Genomic DNA, 16,907 nt, shown 5'->3' on the forward strand with positions numbered 1-16,907 from the left:
TTTTTTTATTTTATAGTCAGTTGGCAGCAAAGTGAGCCAAACATGTACCAGTCGACAAGTGTAGTTACACGACACCATTTGTTATTGTTCCTGGCATAGCATTTATTTGTGCTTCTATCTGATTTTATAAAGTCATTTTCTGTTTTCTTGCCTTTGGAAACACCTGTGAAATCACTTTAACCGCTCTGGCAACGTGACGTTATGTGTCAGAATATAGCTGACTGCTCTGTGCCTTTGTATTTGTTCGCACCGGTAAAACAGAGCCAACAGAAGGAGGCGACCGGCTCCCATCGCACCCTGAAGCAGATGCTGTGTAGGCCTGAATTCAGTAGAGGCACCTGTGCTTTTCTGCACCGCTTCACTTAACATTGCATCACCAGTAGTGGAAAGTAACTCACACATTTACTTAGGTACTGTACTCTGGAACAGTTTCAATCTACTTTTTCTTTAAATTAAAGTTTAATAGATGACCTTTGCTTGTAATGAAGAATGCTTAAATTGCTGTTTTGACACTATTTCTTAAGTGAAAGATCTCATTACCTCTTCCACCACTAGGATAGCATTGTGCAGTTACACTCAAGCAGACATGCAGCATAGGAAGAAACACACACACATCAAACTACATGCATGCAAAGATTACAGACTGAAACGCACACTCACCTCAGTGTATGAGTGTGCTGATTCGGTGTTTCTGACAGGGTCCGGGGGATTTCTCTAATCACCTGAGATGAGGAGGTAGAAAGATATGGTCAGCATGTGAAGGATGGGCCGCCTCTAAGCTGATCATCTCCTCCCAGGCCCATATTATTATTTCCCAAGTTTCTCCAATTAGGGAGTGCTGATGTGGGATCAGTGCATAGATCTCCAGCAGTCATCACTTTCATTGCAGAGGGAAAAGGCAGAACCGAGAAGAACCGAGGGACCGGATCAGCAGAATTCTTTAAAAATCCTTCACAAAAAAATTAAGCATCACAGAGCTCTGGAGGTCGTTTCAACTTTTGAGCCCTCGTTTCAGTTGTGCTGTGTGGACTTTTGTTGTGTCTTTTATGTTAAATGTTGTTTTGCAAAGTTGCATCCAGCGAATGCATATTAAAAAAACTTAACAACCAATTCATCACCTGTATTGACTTCACTATTGTGTTTATGCTGCTATACAATATTTACTGAAAAACAAACCAAGCTCTCTGGTTATGTCATGGGTTTTAGTTCTAGTAATTAGGAAGTATTACTGATGACAAAAATGTGAGGAGCTAAAGTAACAGTGAACTTATAACAGGGTCACGATTTTCCTCCAGAGTTCATTCCATTCTGTGGATAGCTGTGCTGGGAGTTACATAAACATTTCATATCATGGCATCAACCAAACATTGACCTCAGTGTAAATCAGATGAAAGCTGTCGCCATTATACGATCAATAAAGCTCTTAAACATTAGACAAGACAAAAACACTATAAGAATGTTGTTGCACTGACAGTCTGAAAATAGTTCCAGCAATTATGATCAGAGTCAAAAGTTATTATGTCATTAAACAATAAATGAGCTACATTAATGGCTTACATCAACATACACAGGACTTCTGGAAACTTCATAAAGAACTTTGTCAGTCAATGTTAAAAACAGATTTACATTCCTCTGTTCAATATATATATATATATACACACATTTAAAAGTGATACTCCTGCCATGGTGTGAAAAAAGAATGCTAGATGATGCAGTATAATGCAGGCATACAGTGTTAGCACAGATTCATGAGCACAGTACAAACTTGCAGAAATGATGTAGTGAGGTAGAACTCCTCAGCCGTCTCCCATAATCTGACATCACCCATCTAATACTACTCTGTAATTTAATGATAACCATTTCTAGACTATCAATATAGAAATTCAAAAAATAGTTCATCATTTTGGGTTTCTTTTTTGTTCTGACAGATGACCCCACCCCCACATATATATATATATATATATATATATATATATATATATATATATATATATTTATTGTTAATAAATACAGCCCAGAAAGCAGTTTGACGCAGGTGAGAGACAACACCAACCGCAGTACTGTAGTAAGATGGAGATGACTGCCATAGCATTTTCCATCAGCAAATCCAAGGTGAGTGTACAGTGCTGTTATTAACACTGGTGACACACCTGGGCTGAGTCTTTAATGATTCCCCTTTTAGGTCTGGGAAGAAAACTACTGTTGAAGGAATTAGTGGCTCAGCGGAGTGGAGCCACGCAGCATATGGAGGTTTAAAAAATGTGGACGAATCAGCAGCTTTTACTTAACGGCAACTCATGAAAACGCTTTAAATCTAAGACTTATTGAGTGTGAAATGGGAGAATGTTTGCAACAGCCAGTGTGTGTATTTGCATATGTGACGATATGTAATGTAAGCCATGGGTTAACCACATACTTTTAGCAATATAGTTATTGAATGTGAGTCCGGTCAGAGTATCAGATCGCAGAGGATGCTCATAGCAATGCATTTCATTGAAAGAGGGTAAATAAAAAAGAGCCTATTGCATAATGGGGTCTGTTGGAAAACAATAATTACAATAAGAATCAGCCTGAAAGGCAAAACAAAGTCCTCTTTTTTAACCTTTTCAAAATTATTGGATTAACATACTTTTCCAGTTTGTTATCAGAAACAATATACAAACCACAACTAACCCTTGCTAACCACATGAATTAGTCTACTACAGTGTGCAGTAGAGACTATGCCCTCCAAGATATCCAGAGCAACCTGATAAAATAAGGTTTCTTTTATTGTTTTGAACACTCACAACAATTTTTAATTTACAGTTCTAGGCTACTAGAGCACACTGCCAATGGAAAACAAACATAAATAGCCTCTGTGTGGGTTCTACATTAATTAATTAATTCAGAACCAATTAAGAACAAAACATTAATTTAACCTTTGTGTCAGGCAAATATAACTGCACAGTGACTCACATACAAAAAGCAACTTCCATTCTCTTTGTTCACTCACATAGAGAGAAAGAAGAGAAGGAGAAAAGTTCCGAAGCAAGTAAATTGCAGTCACTAAAGTCAACAAAATCGTGGCCTGTTAAAATCGAACTTTCTCACAATTATTATAGAAACTGCAGCAGCTGCCCCAACAACAATAATAGGACCAGCAGCATTTGGCACGGTCAGAGAAGGCAAAAGGGCTCAAGCCACTAAAGCCACTATATGAGCACATCCTTGCTCTTGATGCAGAGAGCAAGCTGACCCCCTCCTCCTTAATTTAATTACATTTTCATCTTTTCAGAAAACAGAATTCATTCCCCACATGTAGTGCTGACAGAGACTGAGCTATGAATGCATGACACTGTTACCGATGTCACATTTGTTAATCATATCTTTTCTATTCTACACAGAGAGCACAAGAATACTGCGCCCATTACACACACCGCCGCCCAATTAGAGCAGGAATGTGAATTAATGAGCAGGTCAGGGTGGGTTAATGAAGGGTGGCACTGATCTGCTGAGGGCTGAAATTAAAAACTGTATCATCTGTCCGAATAAAGTTTCACCAAGCCGGTTGCTCCCTCTGACTCACAATTATCATGTTAGTGCTGTCTTGTGTTTGTGCCATCGCTCTTTAAACTATCATGCAGCGCTGAGTGGCCTCTGTGAGGGCAGGCGGTGACGTATTATATTTTATAGACCGCTGTCAGCCTGTGGGGCCGTCGCCTCCTGACGACTGCGTTTTCACTGTTTCACAGAAATAAAATAAATTAAACCACTTAAAGCGGGAAGAGTTGAAGAGACTAAAACGAGCAAGTAATTTACAAAATAATTCCTAATGAATGTGTTTATTTAAGATTTTTATGGGTTTTGCAAGTAATCTAATGCTTGGAAATCAGTTTAGGGAGAAAACCCCCTTGAGATAATTTAATATCTTGAATACAATGCAAAAAGGCTGCATTCTCAAGTGTTTTTGACTATTGTTGAACGCCTCATTTTAATAAGAAAAACATAAAAATAACAACTGCCAATATAAATGTCCCAGTACAACCACACAGATGCAAAATATTAAATGACCCACTGCTACATAAAAAGTTATGATAATTTCTTCAAGTATTCTAGCTGCTGAATATTTTGTATGAGCAGGTGTTTCATTTTAGAGTGAAAGCTTTCTCCTGCAGGTGCCTGTCCTGTGTGAATTTATTTATACCAATTCACAACAATTTAGGACTGCTACTGTGGCTGTATTATATATGTATTCTCAGTGTGATACTAGTTTAGTCGAATATAACTGTCCAGCAGTCACAGAGTAGCCTACTGATGTGAGTTTAGAGACAATTTACTTTCATCATATATAGCATAGTTCAAACCAAATAAGCATGCTAAATGTGTCATCTCTCTTCATCATGTATTCCCAAGGGAAGACTCACACCAATCATTTAGCCTCAAAAGCATTGAACTTCTTCCACTAACTTCTTTATGTATATGTAACTTTCAGAGAATCATCAATCTTAGACTCCATACACGGTCCAGCATCATCCTGGGCATCGGCCAAAGGTGACATACACTATACTGTACACAGGAAAATAAATTACTGTCATATTTGGAATAATGTTTATAATGTTCTATCTGCAAAGTTTCTATATTTTATTTGGAGTCTACGTTACTAACTAGCTTCATGCATCCAACACCACGAAGCAATGTCTGACCCACAAGCCACAGCACAGATTAGTTTACGCTAAATTAGAGTTAGTTGGATGCCCCTGCCTTTCATTGCTCTTAGCTAGTAAAAAGCAACTGTTTTCTACTGTTACATTATTCATTGTTGGCTTAAATCAACACCGTTTGTCATAATACATAAGTATCGTGGATCACCAGCTGGGAAGGGACGGAACGTATCCTCTCAGATACTATGGTAACAGCAAGAATACTGAAAGTCCAATAGTAACATTGATTTAAATTGATGTGTAATGTGAAAGGTGTTTTTTTGTAGTTAATAACTCACAGAGATACCCTACCCTGCAGTCAACCAGAGTGAAAGCAAGTTTTAGTGTATTTATATATTGAAATAGGAAGTCAAATTACATCTGATCCTGTTTACTGCTAAAAGTTCAAGGAACAGTGTGATTCTGCAAATAAGCAGTTTGTCTTTTGACCTTTTAATCAAGATGTTCTCTTACTGCAATTTCTTGTGATCAAAGTAGTCCTTGGAAAATACTGAGGTGTGAGTGTCTGCATGTTTGTAACTGTTGAAAGAATTTGCTATTAGCTGGATGTCAAATGTGGGTTAGGAAACCCAAGCAAATAACTGGAAAACATCCACAAATCCTCAGACTCGCTTCACAGACAAACAACTGCGTAACAGACAACAAACCTACAAACCTAACGAGCTAAAAGAGAAAATGTTTTCAGTGGTAGACTGTGTGTCTGCAGGGGAGGGTGTGATTTTAACTGACAGACAATTGTTTAACAAAAAAGAAGCAAAAAAATCCTACTCTTTGGGGAAAATGAAGGCTTCAATTTCCTGGGCAGCCTGCAGAAGCAGCGGCTGAAGGCACACGAGGCTCAAACGGACTCAGAAACTCTGAACGCTGCAAACATCCTGCGAGAGCCCGGCTGAGAAATGAGCTACTGCAAACCAATCAAGCTGCACTGAACCAACACGCTCTGAGCTTTTCAAGAGGAGAGGGGAGGCGATCATGTCTGCGGCACGCACATGAAAGGACACCTTATATCAGAGATGGGAAAAGCCAATGAGCAAAGACCTCGTCGTTTCTTCATTTTTTTCCTTTGTAAATTTAGACTTCGCAGTTTCTATTCTCTCTGGCAGAGAAGAATTTAAACTCAGAAATGAGAATCACAACACTGAAGGGGATTGTAGGACGGTTCACAAACCTCGCCCTCAACACCAAAAGACGATATTAATTTTTCATTTTCATGTTGACTGACTTTATTAATTACTGGAAGAGGCATAAAGGGTGCATTAAACTAATGAATACTTGTGGGTGAAATAAGATATGCTTCATTAACCTCCATACTGTTCCAGATGTTTGTGGCAGCCAAAAGATATACCTCAAATAGGAAGGAAAGAGTGTCTGGAAAAAGAAGGGTAATGGAAAGAAAGAATTGAAAGGAAAAGGAAAGGAACAGAAAGGAAATTAAATCTTATTGTCTGCGGTTGGCTTGATGCATGCAAAAAGTAGCCGTGTCATTTTCACTGACACTTCCTTTTTTTTATAGTCTGCCCTTATTTCTCTTCAACTTCTGTTTCAAGTTATCCTCATGTCCTTCTCATCTCTTTCTTATTCCAACAATCTACTTCTACCTTATTTTGCTCCTTTCATCCCCCTCATTTCCCTTCGCTTGGATTTCCATACTCCATCTCACAGTTTTCCATCTGTTTTCTCTAACTAAACGTTTTTTTTTTCTTACTCTCCCATCTCTTAGTTTCTAGGTCACTCTCTATCTCTCCCTCTGTCTCAGTTCCACAGACTTTACACTGTCTTTCTCTCTCTCTCTCTCTCTCTCTCTCTCCATCCATCTCTCTCCAGCTTTAAAAGATTAAAGTGGATGCAGAAATTGCGTTAATGGCCATCAGCTCATCCTGTGCAGGCAGTTCCTTGTCTGCACCGCCTACCTGCTTAATTAGTCGAGAGGCGAACCTCTGGCAATGAACCTGGCACTAACTGCTACACTCACACACATACACACATCCTAGTATGTACAGGATGTCCTTATGAGGACCTTGTATTGACTGTCTTCATTTCCTACCTAACCACAAGAATCTTAACCTTACCCTGCCTTACCCAATACAGTAATAATTTAGATTTCCATATAAATTAAATCTTGCGGCTCTTAACCTTATTTTATTAAGAACAAATGATGATCGGCCTGATATCCTGCAGCTTTAACATTGCTGCCATAAACACTGTCTGTTTGGCTAATACTATATGGAACCTCACTTAAAGTCTGTGGCCTCATTAACAGCACCATGAGGCTGTTCATTGCACGTCAGGAAAGAAAAACTAAAAAGCTGTTGAATCTATTCTTGGATGGATAAGAATTTGAGACACACGAGAAAACAAATGGAAAATTGGAAAAGTTCGTCACATAAATCTAGAGGAATAAGGCTCGTACACCTGCCACAGACCAATAGGACATCTATCTCAGTGTTTCCTCTATGTTGATTTTGGAGCTGTTCAATTTCTGCTGCCACGGTGTCAGAAGGGGGGGGGGGGGCAAAAAGTGAGGATACGCTGTATCTATCTAGACCTAGCTTCCCAGGTTTAGCGAGCTAATCAGTAACATTAGCGTGCTGGCATGCAAATTTTACTTTTAATATCTAACACAGACATGTAGCTTATCATGTACCATTTATCCTACTAGCATAATCAAATTTTGCTTGTGCAATGAGCATGTTAGCATATCATTATGCTACTTTGGCATTATATATATTTGGCATATGATGAAATCTGAGGTTAAGGAGGAAAACATCTCAATTCCACCCACTGAATGACTGGTGATTTTGACAATACCTAAACAGATGTCTAGCATCTGCATCTTCTTAGAGCTGGGACACAATGCATTTGCGAACAGTGCCTGGCGGCTACTTCGCTGAACTGCTGCGGCTCACGTGCCTGTGTTGTGCACAAAGACAGCGTTCCTGTCAGTCATATCTTTTCACACTGAGTTTGCCTTTGATAAATGCAATGCAATAAAAGCCTTGTTAATAAATGAATGAATTGTCCACATAAAAGCTAGAGGACTTTTGATTTAAAACAGATACAGGTGGTGTTGAGTTAGAAAAAACCTCCTGCACGTCTCACATGGAAGAAAATGGGCAAGACCATAGAAACATTGGGAAATTCCAGGCACTGTAGTCTATGCATCTGTTTAACCTGAACCTGAGCGTGTAATTTACCCTTGAAGTGAGGACTGCCTTAATTGACCTCACTTTGCAAAACTGTCCTTACTCTGACAGCTCACAATCCTCTGCAAGATTGGACTACAGTAAAACACACACATACACACAGCTTCATACCTCCAAATCCAGCAGGCATCTACCAGTATTTTCTAATTAGTCTACAGATCATGTAGAAACAGTGGGTAAGTTATTAACAGCCAGCTCCCTCCCACACATACAGCTTATTAATGAGTAGAAGATTTGATAGATATGCCAACATTATATTAATTATTTTAGATGTTTATCATCTTTCATATAATTGGTTTACCTACAATAAGCTTTTGTTTTTGTTTTGCAGTTCTGTTCTTTTTGTATCATTTATGGGGACATACAAAATACTGTGTGCTATAGAGCTGGAAAGACCTCAAAGTGTTCTTCCCTCATGTTTCATGTGTAAAGGCTATAACAACCTTCTAAAACACTTTGTTATGTTCAAATGTATCTTTTGAAACAGAGAGATACCTGGGCAGATTCAGGTAAGAATGTAACCTTGCCAACAGAATGAATGGCAATGTTTAGACTTGATTTGACACGACAGCATTTTCAAATGTTTACTGTGTCCCTGAAATGAGCTTGTAAAACAGAGATGCAAGGTAAATCAAAGCTGAAGAGGTGGAATGTTTTAATTAGAACATAAATGTGCATTAGTACAGGAGGGAATGTCAAGTTACTTTGCTTTTTTTTATATCCTTGTCATGTTCAAGCAGGAAATCAGGCTTGAATATTCCTTTCAATTCAATTCAATTCAATTTTATTTGTATAGCGCCAATTCATAACAAGTTATCTCAGGACACTTTTCAAATAGAGCAGGTCTAGACCGAACTCTTTATAACATTATTTACAGAGACCCAACAGTACCACCATGAGCAAGCACTTGGCGACAAGGGCCATAGGAAAAACTGCCTGTTAAAAGCCTAGGACAGATCCTTCGGGTCTGGGTGGGTGGTCGTCTGTCTCGACCAGTTGGGGTGAGAGAGAGAGAGAGAGACAGACAGACAGGTGCACAGCAACAACAGTATTGGCAATGGCAATCTAGCAGGACCATGGCAGGAGGCTCTACCAGGATCGATAAGAACCTGCGAGACGAGAAAGCACAAGAACTCCGGGGAAGAAGTGAAGTTAATAACATGCATTAATGGGACATGAATGAGTGCAGAAAGAGAGAGGAAGAGCTCAGTGCACCATGGGAAATCCCCCGATAGTCTAGGACTATAGCATCATAACTAAGGGATGGTTCAGGACTCACCTGATCAAGCCCTAACTATAAGCTTTATCAAAGAGGAACGTCTTAAGCCTACTCTTGAATGTGGAGAGGGTGTCTGCCTCCCGAACCACAACTGGAAGCTGGTTCCACAGGAGAGGGGCTTGGTAACTGAAGGCTCTGGCTCCTGTTCTACTTTTAGAGACTATAGGAACCACAGGTAGCCCAGCATTCAGAGAACGTAGTGTTCTAGAGGGGTAATAGGGTACTATGAGCTCTTTGAGATATGAAAGGGCCTGACCATGAAGAGCTTTATAGGTGAGGAGGAGGATTTTAAATTCTATTCTACATTTTACTGGGAGCCAGTTCAGAGAAGCTAGTACAGGAGAGATGTGATCTCTTTTTCTAGTTCCTGTCAGTACTCGTGCTGCAGCGTTCTGAATTAATTGGAGCGTTTTAATGGACTTATTGGGGCAACCTGATAATAAAGAGTTGCAGTAATCCAGCCTTGAAGTAACAAATGCATGGATTAGTTTTTCTGCATCTGTCTGATAGGATGTGTCTAATTTTTTTTAAATTACGTAAATGAAAGAAGGCAGTCCTGGAAGTCTGCTTTATGTGGGTGTTAAATGACAAATCCTGATCAAAGATAACTCCAAGATTCCTGACAGTGGTGCTAAAGGCCAAGGTAATGCCCTCTAGAGTAACTATATCTTTAGACAGTGAGAATCTAAGGTTTTTGGGGCCAAGAACAAGAATGTGTTTTTTTCTGAGTTTAACATCAGAAAATTGCAGCTCATCCAGGATTTTATGTCCTTAAGACATGTTTGTAATTTAGATAATTGATTAATTTCATTGGGCTTGATCGATAGATATAACTGCGTATCATCTGCATAACAGTGAAAGTTAATGGAGTGATTCCTAATAATGTTGCGAGAAATTAGAATTGCACCATGGGTAGTAGATAGTAGGTGCCACAGTTGTTGAGGAAGTGTGTGGAATAATAAATACAATATCTCTGGTTCTACTGCATCAAATTTGAGCAGCCCATCATGAGTCTAACAGTGTACGCTACTCCATTGGATCTTGTTTGGTTAAATGCTATGCATTTTCTGTTTACACATTATGTGAATTTCTGTCTTCTCAGTGGGACACTCAAGTACTGAAAGGAACTGAACCCTACATTGTGATGATGTCCCCTGCACAGTCACCACAGGAGCATGCAGTACATGTGTGTGATCTTGTAAATCCTAAGCCGTCAGTGAGGCTTCTGTGTGTGAAGACAGGAATAATAAACCTTCCTGGGTCCTTCAGCTCTCACAGCTCTGATGACTTATTACCAGCTGTATCAAAGCTGAACACTGCGCTAAGGCTTTGCAGAGAGGAGGTTTGACTGGGTTTATGATCGCACTTGATCGTCACCCGTCCTGTACAGTACCTGATCATCCTGTATTGAAAAATAGTCCCTTACCAAATCAATACTGGACACGATTTGTGCTGTTTCTCGTGCTCTTGGAATGACATGAGAAATAAACCACAAATTCATGGAAGGGAATGATAACTAGGATGACAGGTAAGTCGTCTGTGACTCAACATCATTGTTGCCATGGTTCCGGAAACAAAAGAATGTTAGAAGAATAGTTCCAGTTCAATTCCAGGCAGTAAAAAGAAAGAGGTTGTCCAAATACAGATCTGAATTAGTTCAGTCCAGTTCAGATCTCTCAAGGAAAAAAATGATTTACAGTATAGGGCAAAAAAACAAAACAAAAACAAACTACAAACACAACATACAAGGGGACCTTAGTCACAACCGTTACAGTGCACAGCATCTGTTCGTTAAAAGTACTCAAACAATTGGAACAGTAGCCATAATGTTATAAGGAGTTCGGTCTAGACCTGCTCTTTTTGAAAAGTGTCCTGAGATAACTTCTGTTATGAATTGGTGCTATATAAATAAAATTGAATTGAATTGAAAAAAAAAAAGTGCTGCTGAGCAGTGCGGTCAGCAGCTCAGGTTCAGTGCAGGTTTAGCGCATTTATTGGCCTTAAAGGAAAATGTATACCTATTGCTTTTTAACCCTGGGGGACCTGTATCTCTGCCCCGAAGGAAGAACAACAATATCCTCCAAGAGTGAGTGGTCAGAGCTGGCTAAGATCGACTGTGTCTTTCACAAAACTTGTCTGTCATAACAAGGCAAAGTATTTTCTGTCCCCCGTGGTGGACTGTCTGACCTGAACTCAGCAGGGGACTACAACATCTGAGCAGTGCAAGGGCAGAAGATGTAGAGTTGAGTTATTTTGACAGACCAAACATGTCCATGTCTATGATCTGATGTTTAAATCCTTTTATATAATTGATGCAACTTTACTTTACTCTTATTGACCATTTATTTCCTACATTAATGTTGAAAGTAGCAGAGGACTGAAATTGGTGCATAAAAAGTCACTAGGATGCAGGTAATGAAGTGCTTCACACTTAAAATCTCATGGGGGAGGACCCCCAGAACCCACATGATTTGTGTCCCCTGGGCTTGAGGCTGCTGGCAAGGTGTCCCTTATTTTTTCCACATTGAAAGTGGGATACATTTACAAACTATTTCGCCAATCTCTCCCCATCCACTTCTCCTTTTCATGGCTCTTAACTTACTTAACTCCAGTCCACCTCATCATTGTGAATCTTCACATGCATGATGTTATATCATGCAGCATGAACAAAGGGGATTTGTTGTATATTGGACACGCAAGAGGAAATCCATTACTTCAGATTTCCCTTGACCTTTACCTGGAAATGGAAATACCCTTTAAAAAAAGAGAACATGTCAACATTTTAATGATTGTGCATTTGCCTCATTTCATGTGTGTTTGTGTGCATGTGCATAGGTGGGGGATCTTATCTGCCCTTACCCAAAGGTCTCATATCTATTCTGCGCTTGAGGTAAAACCATGTGATGACCCCAATAGAGAGTTTTCCTGATCTTGTTTCCATTATCTACACCTTAAGATGCACAAGATTAGTTTTCTTTATGTAACCAAGAGTAAAACTATAAAGTCCCTTCAGCTGCTCCTAAAGTCTCTGATATTCATTCATTACACAGCGCTGGAAAAAACAAACAACGTACTGACATTATCTACATGTAAACATGACTCTGCACAGCAAATCTGTCTATTAAATGTTTTGCATACAAAGTTTTTCCATTACAGTTTGCCTGACAGATATTACTTGTGTACGAGACGCAAGAGTAAAGTTCAGAAGATCACTACACAGACAGACGAGACAAAACGGAGGGAAATGGCAACATTAAGTGACATGCAATGTCTCCAATACCAATTTCAAATGATCTGAGTAAAGATACCTTTGTCTGGTTTAAACAGGACCAACAGACTAACCAATATTGCGTCCCCTGGCCCCTCTGTGCATCAGAAATACACCTCATCACAAATCAAAAGGTCAGGCTGCAACAGTGAAACATCGTCTGACTACTAATCAACATGCTGCAGATTTGACTTCTGATGGTGGTGTATAAGGATTCTTTATCAATAGTAGTAACCTCACAACAACTTAAAAGTAAGATAGCACCAATGGCTTTTTTAAATCTGCCTTTCACCAGAGTTCTACAAATAAAAGACACACACTGTGCAGAGCAACTCCGACACAACTGTAATCTAAATAAAATACAGCCACAGTTCACGTTGTAGTCATCAAATAATACATCACATCTCTAGTCTAATTGTCTAGAACAGTGTTGAAGAACAACAGTTTTTCCAAAATCATCATCTGTATTACCCGGTATGTACAGATTTGGGGATTTGAAGGTAAAAAAACAGGGACAATTCTTTAAATTTCAAGGTTACTGTATGACTATACGTTGAGTCACATATATACAATATGTACTGTATAAACACACCAATAATATTGTGCATGTGTGATTAAATTAACATGCATATTTTTTTTTTTGTAGTGAACATTGTTCCCTTGTTAGAAGAATTCAAGTCATTTAATATTTATAATGACAAATACAGTATCCTGCTAATTCCGCACCACCAAACACATTGTTGAAGCAGAACGCACACACAATATGCTGCTTGGCTGCTAAAGTCAAGGAGGTCAAACTTAGCAGAGAGGTGCGTAATTTATCATTGTTGCTTGTCAGTTTAACCTCGATCAGTGTTGGCACTGATTCTGTGTGTACGTGTGTTGTGTGTTATCACCAGCAGCATTGCGAATAAAACGGCCAAAAAATGAGTCACATGTGCTAACAGCAAAGGTTAAACACAAAGATTTGACAAAAGATTAACCTCGAAGCTCTTCAAGCATCTCACACACAAACACAGACTCTCGGGCTCATGAGTCAGCGCCGGCTGGCAGTTTGATAGCTTCTAATCTGCTCTGAATAGACAGTGACAGACAGAGATAGACAGACCGAGAGAAGGGAAGGAATGTTAAAACTGAGATATGACGGAGGACATGACGAAATGATGAGTTGAGGGCTAGAAAGATAATGAGGGGAGGCTGGAAAATGAAATGATGAGCGGAGGAGCTGCGGGTATAGAAAGAGACATGAGTGGAGTGAGCAGAGCAAAAAAGAAATAAAGAAGCTTCTCCGTTTCTTCCACTGAGGAGATTAACACAAAAAAGCAGCAGCTCTCTTCTGTCTCATCTCCCTCACCATTCAATGGTCCCAATCCTGTCCTAACCCCTGCATAGCCTTGTGGGAAAGTCACAGTGTGCATGTGGGTGGATGAGACAACCCTTTTCCTCCTCCATCCAGTGACCTTTAAGGTCTAGTGTTGTTCTCTTCTGATCTAGGGTGACATTTGCATGTCAGACAGCACCTGTTCACTATGAAACAGAAAGAATATTCTGAAGCTCATAGGTTCAACAGGTACAGGTATCTGCAGGTGAGGAGACCTAATCCTAAACTGTGTACAGCATGGTAGCAAATGCTTAAAAATATTTGGTCCTTTTTGTCTTTTGCATTTTAGAATCCCAGAGGGATTCACACATGAATCACAAAACTGTTAAACTGCTATATCCAAAGTTATACAATGCTATAGAATGACTTTTTAATTCTATAGCATACTATACTAATAAGCAACACCTTTGACTGACCACTGCTGAGTTGTATACAGATCTTTAATCCATATAATTGCAATTAATGGCAGTATTGCAACTGCTATCACTACTGCTAACTGCTTTCGCTATTGTTAACTACTTTTGCCTCTGCTAACTGCTTTTGATGCTGCTGTTGTCATTGCTGCTAAACATTATTGCTTGCCTGTGGCCACTCCTTTATTACAAGCTATTACAGGCTGAAAACCACACCCCTGCTGTCATCTATACATAAAAGTTGAGTATATGCTTTACACTTAGGTCATGAAGTAAAAATTAGTTTTGAGAAGAGATTTTTATGGAGGACTCTACACTCTGGTTCCCTCAAGAATGCCCTCACCAAAGTATCTCAGGCATGCACAGTCCAAGGCTCAAAGGCCCAATCAAAAGGAATGTTAGCTGGTCTCCAAACACTGTGAGAACATCCTCTGGCCCTACCTCCTTTTACAAGGTCTCCCATTTTAGTTCATTTCATTTCAGCCCTGATAATGATTCAAAGAGCTTCTTCGGAGCCTGACTTTCTCAGCTCAAATGTTCAACTGTTTCATCTTCAAGAGCATACTTCCTGTGATCTGTGGTCTATGGGTTTTTTGACTGCTTTGCACAGAGCCATTATGGCGAATTCAACTGTATTTGTCATAATAAATACTAAATGACGTGAATTCTTTACTAAGTTGCAATGTTTACTAAGAAGGCAAAAAAGTTCTGTGGCATCACCTTTGATTGAAATTAAGTTTTAAAAAAGACTTCTATCTCTGTGTTATAAAATGTTTTGAGTTTTGAGTGCATTTTATTGTATCTTTTGATTTATCATATTGAATATTCAGAAATAGCAAACAATGTCGTAGAAACTGGATGACATTCAGTAAAGGTCATGAGCTGTATTTGAAGCCCTAACCAAAAAGGAAGCACATACCATATCTCATGTTGAGGCATAAGGTTTATTTTTGTTTTTGAAAACTAAAACTTCTATTTATTAACCAAATGAATCAGTCAGAATATTAAACCTCTCTCAATGAAGGTTGAGGAGGAAAGATTTCAATAGAGGGACAAAACATAATACGGAAGCATTTTAAGTATTAAAAAATAAAGATATAGAATTTTCCAGTGTTTTACCAACTGAATGTATTGAGCTGAAAGTACCAGCTGCACACACTGCTGTGCAGCTGGTACTCTCAGGCATGCCAGGCTCGCTTCGTCTTCTGGTATCACTGAAGCCAAAATGAGGCCTGCCTGCTCTGCGTTCAGGGGTTTGCATTCCTTTGAATGCGAGTTATTATGGATGCCAACATTTATCTGCTGGAAAAAAAGAGGCAAAAAATATTTGAAACGAATGCCTGTGGAGCTCTGGCTGCAACGACTGTAAGGGTATTAGGGTGTTATCTGGTTTTAAAATACATCCAGGGGGGAACCCAGGGCAGCAGGGGGGGGGAGGAGGAGGCTGTGCAAAGAGAAACTCCGGGGCAGATAAATGTTTAAAACGCTGACAGAATGTTATTTGTTGACATTTACCCACAGAGGGCCCCAGATGTTTCAAGCATAACATGGTAGCATTCACCATATTTCTGACTAGCGCCAAGGGGGGGGGTGATGATTAAATACTGTCTTCAGCAAAGGGCACAGGCCACTGTTCCAGAGACCTGCTGGTACTGCACATGGAATCAGCCAACTCCTACTCCTCCTGCCAACAATGAGTTCCATATGGGGAACATTAGACAGAACAAATGAACAGTAAACATTTCCACAAGTGGTCCGAGTGGTCAGAAGTGTCAGTGTTCTGCCATTTTCTTTCATTTTATTATTTAGTCTGACATTGCCTTTTTTTGTTTGGGAGATGTTGATATTTGGCAGCAAGCGACCTTCATCTACTTAATTTTTAGTCACATCAAATAAAAATGAAATTTTAGGAGTTATTATTTCTTTAAGTTGACTTAGAACAACCTCAATAGCAACACCTCACTAATGCATGCTGACTTCACCAGTCTTAATCCTGCCTGCCATCCTACAAAGCTCCTATTGGCACAGTTGTTTTCAGACCAGGAAAACACCTGTCAATAGTCACAATACCAGACCTATTTGAATTGCAAAAACAAAACGGAAATGTGGCCAGCAAATGAGGGGTTTGGAACTGGCCTACGAGCCTGACAACAATTTATATTTCCCTAGTTTACAAAAATTCCGTTCTTGTATCAAGAGCACTGTCCACAGCCTTAAATGTGATTGATGTTCTGTCTTAGCTTAAATTTAGGAGACGGGTGTCATAACACATCGTCTTTCAGAGAACGTTGCAGAAGAGGGCATATTGTGTTTTATGCTTGTGTTTATGTCTGCAGCTCTCCATCTGTGTACGGTCCCAACAAGCTCCACAAACGCGAGGGTTAGGATCGCCTGTTTGTAGCATGAAAAAAGGTGAATGCAGCAAAAAGTCATAGCACATGATAACCATTCAAAGCCATCAATTTGATATGTTTTTTTATCAACATGGAACTTATCTCATGGATGATGAAGGCTGGCCAAGATTTAAGGTGAATGCATGGGTGCCTTGTAATGTGATAGTGAGACGTTATAATATAATCTGATTTGTGGATTGTCAGTTGTTCAGATATACAAAAAATAGAGTGTAGAAGAGGAGGGCGAGGGTGGTATCAAAAATAAATCGT

At 39.5% G+C, this 16,907-nt stretch overlaps 1 protein-coding gene across 2 annotated transcripts in view; it reads right to left on the reverse strand.

Moving 5' to 3' along the window:
* Positions 1-16,907, reverse strand: part of sgcd (sarcoglycan, delta (dystrophin-associated glycoprotein)) — a 280,526-nt gene that overhangs the window by 168,791 nt on the left and 94,828 nt on the right. For both annotated transcript variants that reach the window (XM_051399910.1, XM_051399911.1), the window contains one exon: positions 661-722. The gene's annotated coding sequence lies outside the window, so the exon portion shown is untranslated. The remainder of the gene's footprint in view (positions 1-660; positions 723-16,907) is intronic.

This window comes from Dicentrarchus labrax, unplaced genomic scaffold (genome assembly GCF_905237075.1).
Source record: "Dicentrarchus labrax unplaced genomic scaffold, dlabrax2021, whole genome shotgun sequence".
Lineage (NCBI taxonomy): Eukaryota > Metazoa > Chordata > Actinopteri > Moronidae > Dicentrarchus > Dicentrarchus labrax.